This window comes from Papaver somniferum, chromosome 5 (genome assembly GCF_003573695.1).
Source record: "Papaver somniferum cultivar HN1 chromosome 5, ASM357369v1, whole genome shotgun sequence".
Classification (NCBI taxonomy): domain Eukaryota; kingdom Viridiplantae; phylum Streptophyta; class Magnoliopsida; order Ranunculales; family Papaveraceae; genus Papaver; species Papaver somniferum.
Window position 1 is genome coordinate 104,116,654 of NC_039362.1, and position 8,753 is coordinate 104,125,406.

Genomic DNA, 8,753 nt, shown 5'->3' on the forward strand with positions numbered 1-8,753 from the left:
AAAAAAAAAAAAAAAAAATTCCTTCGTACTATCGTCATCCTCTAAAACGAAGGTTTACTTCGGTTTTGTGAAAACTCACTTCTTTTATGATAAAACTTTGGTTCACATGAAAGCTCATAAACTAAACTTTATCACTGGACCTAGGTCTACATATATTAAAAATCTCTCCTAAATCAGGGATTATTGTTAGTTTTCAAAACTAACGATCAAACGAACATACGTTTTCAAAAAAACAAGGGGTTTTCAACAAAAATCCTACTCACCTACACACATATATGATTTCAACATGATCACTTCATGAAACTCATATAAACATCAGAAGAAAAAAAAATCCATACCTGGTCGGCGCCGGTCGGAAGTTGGCCGGACGGTGACGGCGGCGGTTGGTGCTCCGGCGTGAAATCTTTCTCCTCCTGTTGCTGGCGTGAAGGTGGTGTAGAGGTGATGAAGTTGCTGGTCGTGGAAAATAAAAAAAAGAAAAAAAAGAAAGGGATTAATTCCCTTTTATATCAATTTTTATTTCCAAAACCTAATTTTACAAGAATTTCCTTATTTGGGCCCGACCCGCGAATCCTAATTTTACAAGGATTTCAACGCCACTTGATGCTCATCAAACGATGCTCTATCATGCCACTGAGATCTTCATTCAAGTCATGGTATGCTCGCACTATCAAAATCCGGCAACGTCTTAACTTACGACTATGTTCAATTACTTATATTGTTTATGACCGGAAAATCACGATTCAATGCTGACTGAGGAACACGGCTTTCCTCACTAAGTAGGGTACTTAACGTAGATGGTGGATTTTCGACAAAGGCTAAAATCGTAAACCCATAATTATACGAACTCCTGATCCAGCAATCAGATGTGAGTATTGAGACACGGGTCTCTTATCGAATCCTCTGACTGAGAATACTTTCTCTCAAAGTACATGCAGATATGTAGTCTCTCGGATGGAAAACGACATATCTCATGAATACTGAACACTTCAGTAATTATTTCTATATAGAATCACGAGATTGACGGCTCCTAGATAGCTTGCTCTGCTAGTATAGAGCGATAACGTCTTCAGGATACAAACAACGAGTTTCCCTGACTATATAAAGGATATGAAGCTCCAGCAAGCTCATGTCAAAATAATTAAGGCTCCTAGCTTTCTCTGCTAGTATAGAGCCATAAGTTAATTATTCCTAAATTCTTGGATTCATCCACTGAATTTCCGAAAATTTTCAAATATTTTCACAGTATTTCGTTACTTCAATCTATGGTTCTTCCCAGCAGAATTAATATTCAACGAACGGGCATCTGAGCTACCTCTGAGTAAGCCCCGGCTCAAAAGGTGCAAGTGTACTCAACGAGGATACACTAACAATCACCGCTCGAACGAGTATTTTAAAATACAACGAAACGATGAATCTATGCAAAATAGGAAAGAAAATAATAAATAATTAAAATATTGACCAAGGCGCCAAGGGATTGGGCTCATCGACCGGCCGGCCGTGCGGTGGCCAATCCCACGCTTGTTTTATATTTTATCATATTTTTTGTTATTTTCCTTAAAATCGTTTCATTTGAACAAATATCCTTTGTTTTGAGGAAACTCCTCAGTTTCATGGTGTTTCCTTCGCACCAAGGAAATAATATAAAATTGGGAAAAACATTGTGGGGCCGTGATTATTGGCCAACCGGCCATGCCTTGATCCCGGTCGTCCCCACACATCATGGTTCCTCATTATTTTATTATTATTTCCCTAATCTCATGGTATTTCACAAAACCATGAAAATATAATATAAAATTAGGGAAACTCGTGGGACCGGACCCATCCGTCCGACCATGCCCCAGCCGGTCCCACACGTCCCTTATTTTATTATTATTATTTTAAAGTTTCCTCATCCCATGAAACTCCTTGATTTCATGGTATTTATCTCAAATTAGGAAAATTCCTTCAAATCATGGAAAAATACACAGAAAATACATAAAAATTAGGGAAACTCGTGGGACCGGGCCCAAGCCGGTCAGCCATGCCCTAGACGATCCCACGCGCCCTTATTTTTATTATTTTAATACTATTTGCTTCCTTGATCCCATGGAAACTCCTTCAGTTCAAAGAAACTCCTTAATCTCAACAAATTCCTTTATTTCATGATATTTTCATAAATTCATGAAAAATAATATAAAATTAGAAAAAGCACCACGGAACCATGGTCACTGGCCGACCGTCCATGCCTCTCATATTCCTTCATTTTATAATTAGTTTCCTTCATCTCATGAAGTTTCCTCAGTTTCAGCAAAACCCTGATTTTATTGTATTTTCTCAAATGGTTGCTCAAACGCACGCCAGAAATATCAAAATTCTCAAGACTGAGACGCAGACGTGTTGACGACGTAAGCATGTTACCTTGACCGACCAAGGTTGGCTCTTTGGTTCGCAATGATCCGGTCCCACGTATTTTCATGGTTTGACCTAATTTGCGCAATTGCACGTATTAGGTCCAAGACTCTTCCAAATAATTTTGGAACTTCATGAAGTGATCATCATTCGATCCCACGACCATCCAGGATTGGTTTCATGACCCCTTGGTCGGTCTCTCACCTCTCCATAATTAATTAGGTTTTATCACCTAGGAGCAACTGCAGTGGTGCGATCAAAACCAAAGATCAAAGATCAAAAAAAAGACCAAATTTTGGGTTTAGTCCGTGTTGTGACGCAACGGTACATGATTAAAATTTCGTCAGGCGGACTTTAAAAGTCCGCCCCATTAAAATTTCATCAGGCGGACTTTAAAAGTCCGCCCCATTAAAATTTCATCAGGCGGACTTTAAAAGTCCGCCCCATTTTTGGTAACTTTCATCAGGCGGACTTTAAAAGTCCGCCTCATTCTTTTTTTTTTATTTAATTTGAATTTTCATCGGGCGTAATTTAAATCTTCCCCCGTTAACAAGCGTACTTTAAATTTACGCCCAACAACAAGCGTACTTTAAATTTACGCCGACTATATTAGAATTTGGGATTTGGTCGCGACCATATTTGGTCTAGAATTTGATCTTTGGTTGGGATTTGATCTTTACTCCGTCCCACTGTGTTACGATCTCATCCTAAATTTTTGGTTATACTCGCCCACTGTGGATGCTCTAAGGCTCAGACGAGCATTATATGAAAAATGATTGAACCAGCATTTGATCATCTTTTCACCAACTCTTCAAGGGGTCTTGGTATTTGCTCACGCGAGCATATGGACGCTACATGGTCGATCCGCGGTCTCATGTAGCCGGTCCTCCTTCATTCCATGGTTAAATTTTCAATAAACTATCACTCGGTCATCAATTGATCAAATTAGGGTTTCTGAGTCCAAGGATCATAATTCCAGATTCCAACGCTAATAATTTGACGACGATCTCATGATCACCATTTTATTATACTCGGTTCAACTACCAGTATTCTAATTAATGTTTTATCTCGGTCACGCTGCCAACAATTCATCAGACGAGCAACACTTGCTCAGATGAGCAATATTTGCTCAAACCAAGGAATATTGGTTCAACTATCAATATTCAACAATTCATCAAATGAGCAATACTTGCTCACCTCAACGTGAGAATTATACCTCTGTCTCAACAGACACGTTCAATTCATGAGTCTCAGAACATTTTGCATAATCATGTTCAACTCAGCAAATACATGGACTCATCGTCCCATAAAGTCATGAAGTCAACAACCGACTAATTAACCACGAGACATCAATCGTGTCACTTGGGGGATATTAACTAGGGTTTTGGTCTGGCGGTCTACGGCACGTGTGTTTATACACACGATGGAATGTGAGCAAGTCGTGCAATCAGTTGAAGGAGTTAACAAAGTAGTGGATGGAAAATCGACCAAGTCTCCGCACGATGAGCAGCTGGTTTCAAACACGATTTCCATTTCCCCACTCTTTGATTCCGTCAACTGTCACACTTCATGGGATCATGGTGTCTACAATTCCAGCAATATAAATAAGTCTCTGAAATCATGATTGAATATACAAGAATCTCACGTCAAACAGACAACACGAGATTAACAACTCAACATCTGAGTAATCACTCTCAACAGGGATTCAATCGTTCATAACTTATCTTATTCAGAATACATAACACACCCACAATCTTTGATTACCATTGGTTCCACACATTTCTCAGCTTCCCTCCTACAGATCAACCCATCCTCTCTTGTGACCGAATTTACTCTGGAACGACCATTGTCTTGGTTTAGGACGGAGTACTACAGATTGATCTCTTGAATTCAAAGCACTCCCTTCTTGCAGTGCATCTGTGTGAGGTTGAACATTTCGCTCGGTTCAAGGAGTCTCCTCCGTACGGTCGTCTCCTCAATCCCGTGAAAACCAGCAAATTGTTTTGCCCTATCTACAATATGGAAGTGATGAATGTATTTAGCCAAACGTAGAATCTAATGACCCAAAAGCAGAAAAGGGAGCTGCAAATAATCAGGTACACAACTTTCGTGGTTAAGATTGTGATTTTTCCATGCAAATGATGGATTTTTTTTCCACCTTTTGCTTCCCAGTATCGTCACGGTCATATATGGTCTAACCCTGCCGACTACTATAGTCGGCTTGGTTTTGATTACCAAATGCTACGACTTTTCATGAGCAGTATTTTTCTTGGCACCGTTTTTATAAATACAAACCAACCGACTATTTGCCCTTGTTGAAGTCGTCATCATCGAAAATATGAACCCTGCCGGCTAAATGTCTTTTGCAGCACAGAGAACTGGGTTGTGAAATATGCTTTCGCCGTCATTGTTTTGAATATGTCGACCCTTCCGTCTGTTCTTTGGTCGTCATTATTGTATTTTTCGACCCTCCCAGCTGTTCTTTGTCGTTGTTATTTTATATATCGACCTTGCCGACTATGGTAGTATATATCAACTAACTTGTGATGTTTTGTAGATTGTATTTGTACCAATGACGGATCAGCCTAAATCTCACAGTGTTAGGGGTACTGATACTTTCGCACATTATGCTAATGATTTGGAATGGTTGGAAAAAGACGAAATAATCAATTAGGTTGTTGAGAAAGCAAAAGAGAAGATGTGCGTTATAATGAAAAAATACCCAACAAAAACCTTCGCGGTTTGACATGGTTTGCGAGTGTAGTGGGTTGGATGTAAGTCATAATATAAAGGGTTATGTGTATGTTAAGAAGATGAATAGGGTGTACAAGAAGAAGTCAAAGAAGTGTGGATTCACATTCAAGATTATTTTTCGGAGGAACGAACACACCAATAACATGTGGAGAATTAGTAGAGTTGATGTTGGTTGGCATAACCATAAAGATCCGTAAAGTCTTGTTGGACACCCTCAAGTTGCCAAGTTGAAACCGCACGAGTTCGAACAAGTAAGAACAAGTTGGGGAATTAAACCAAGGAACCTCCTTAGTAAGTTCAAGAGGGATGACAAGAATAACCTATCTTTATTGTCTACAATTTGTGCGGACAAAGGAACTATCAAAGGAATTGAATGGGGCGGAATAAAGGTAATGGAAGAATCACAATGGTTGTCCCAAAAATACAACTACACGGTGAGACCATGAGTCATTGTAAGGGAGGGTGAATCGTATTTTTCTTGCGCATCCCGATATGATTCAATTGGACCGGTGCTTTTACCAAGTTTTGTTCATGGATTGTACTTATAAGACGAATAAGTACAACATGCCTTTGTTGAACATTGTAGGACAAACCTCGGACAAGCAATCATTCACGGTGGCATGATGTTTTATGGATCGTGAGAAGGATGAGAGCTATATTTGGACATTGGAAACTTTGAAGCTTCTCTACCACGAATACGGAACTCCCGGGTTGTAGTGACCTACAATGACCAAGCAATAATGAATGCCGTGAGGATAGTGAAAAGACGAGGGTACCCAAATATACCACAATCTTAAGCTATTCCACCTATAAGTCTTCTTACCGAAATGATTGTCTATGGACTGAGTCGAGACAATAAAACGAATCGGTATTCACACTTTGTGTGATCTTCTATGAATACGAGAATGAGATAATACAACAATCAAAGTATGATTACTTGATAATAGGTTCAGACTTAACCAAACTCTATAAGATCACTATCAAGTAATACAGAGTTAACGTTTGTGTAATTTACTTTAAATTAGAATAACAACAATTATAATTGCGGAAAACAAAAGTAAATGACACGGGAAGATTTTGTTAACGAGGAAACCGCAAATGCAGAAAAACCGCGGGACCTAGTCCAGAATTGAATACTCTCATAATTAAGCCGTTGTACAAAATCACACCAACTTCGTATAGTTGAGACCAAGCAACTAAGCCTATAATTCACCTAGTTTCTTCAGTATCCCTGCGCTTCCGACATTCAGGGTTTTTCCTTAGTTACAAAGCAATCCATATTCAACGTTATATGAAAACCTCATTTAGATTCAAGCTAATATTTCTCAACTGTTAGATCGAAAACTTAGCTTGTCACACATACTTGGGTAGACGTTTACTGGTGTTTATGGGTGAAAACTATTTCTGCTGGTTTTGGTAATTTGGGGTGTGTGGATGAGAAATGAATCTAAACCCTAAAAAATGCACTGCACGGGAGTGCTTTTGATTCGAGAGATCAATCTGTACAATTCTGGCCTAAACCAAGAAATGGTCGTTCCAGACTTGCTTCGGTCACAAAAGTGAAGGATATGGAGTTGATCTTAGGGAGGGAAACGAAGAAGGTGTTGAGATCGTGAAGGTGTTGCCTGTTTTTGACTTGTATCAGAACACCGAACTGGCTTGCAATAATGTAAGCAAAGCTCTGTGTGTTTGAATACGTTGTATCAACACTTGGTTTTTGTCTTGTCTGTCTTTTGGAAATAGGGAGGAGAACCTATTTATACAAGTCATTGACCCTAACCCTCATCTCTCGTGGGAAGTGGAGGAAGTGGAGTGATGGAGTGGTGGAGTCATGTTCGTGTCACACGATCAGTCTTTGCCCACTTCTCCCATCATTACTAACCGTCCATGTCTTCCTGACACGTTCTTGTGATGGCGCGTTGCGCGCTGCATGTTGTAAACCGCCAGACCAATACCCAGTAAGTATCCCCCAGTTTGTGACATGCTTGATTTCTCGATTGTGTGGATCGTGGGACCCGCAGAAGGTAGCATACGATGCTAGGTTAAATAACTAAGTTATTTTGGAAATCGATATTTATGAAATATCGTGTGTATTCTATGCATATAATGCATCGAATATATCCAACAAGTCTGAAGCATCGTTGTTTAAAGCTTAACGGAGTAAGTCACGATTAAGCGTCTTAAAATAGCATCACGTCCAACCATCTTCGAGTGATCGTTTGGAGGCTGCATGGGCAAGCCATGCTTTGGATGATCACTCTATATGGAAGAGTGGCGGATGGTGATCATAGGGATGCTTCATTGGTCGTTTAACTCCTACCCAGGGCTGCCCAACTAAGCTGGTAGAGTTGGACGGACGAGATGATCTATGACGCTCATTTGCGACCGTTGATGGAGTTTTATGGTTTTGAAGAGGTGTGCAAGCATCACTCTTTAGCTTGGTCGAAACCAAGCATGGGAGGTGTTTTAGGCATTACTGAACGTGCATGCGTGTAGACGGCTTGCCGGTGTACACGTCCGCACCTCACTGTCCCATGAAGATGTGATCTAAGCCGCTCAATTTGAATGACAAGGTTGAGTGGTTGAGATCGGTTTGCGGCAAAAATCCATTCCCGCAAAGGAATTGGAAACCACGCAACATACCTAGTTTGGGCGCGCGTTTCGGGGCGCTAAGCCATGGTTGGCCTAATCCGATCGGTCATGCGTGTATATGGGCCCACGGTGATCATGTTGACATGCTCGGGACCTTTTAAGTCTACATCTACACCCTCCATCCATGCTTGCGAAGATTGACGCTCGTGATCAATTAGCGACACATGTAACATGCCGCAAACCCTAATTAAGGTTTTGGATCGGTCGTGTGTACACGACTTCGACCTAACGGTTTGGAAAGTTATGCTCATCCTTTGGGGAGGCCGACCATGTGGGACCCACATTGAGCCGGTGGTGAGCACGTGTGTACTTGTTGTTAGAGCATAGATCGGTCAACCTCGCATGCGTTGCTATCTCAAGCATTTTTGTCAATGTTAGTGATCAAAACTATAAGTCTTGATTTCTATCCTACATAGCTAAGTCTCGGACTAGGATAGAAAAGTGTAGTTGAGTTCAAGGAGTTCATGGCGATTCATCATACAACGACGAAGATCTATACAAGGAACCGTGGAACTTCATCAACAAAAAGGTATGTGGAGACTTGAACGTATCTATCACTCAAAAGTCTATCTCTTCTATCTCCTACTTCTTATGGGACAAAAGTCGTATGCTATGTAGACTAGATCATACACATTTGACATTTCGAGCTGAGCATTCATTGCTTATATTTTATCTCGAAATCATGTGTTGGTAAAGCGTTTCGCTTTGATCAAGTTTATCTTCACTTAGTGACGAAAGTCATGAAAAGTTTCAATCACTTGGAGAATTGCTCTGACGCGAATCGGTCTGTGAATTTCTGCTGGGATTTTCCAAATACTCGTTTGTGTGCTTAGTCCGCGAACCCAGTCCGCGAACTGGCGGAAGTTCTCTTTCCGAGAATTTCTGCTGAGTTTGTAAAACTCAACCGATTAACTTAAGTCCGCGAACTTGTTTGTGAACTTAAGAGGTTATGATCT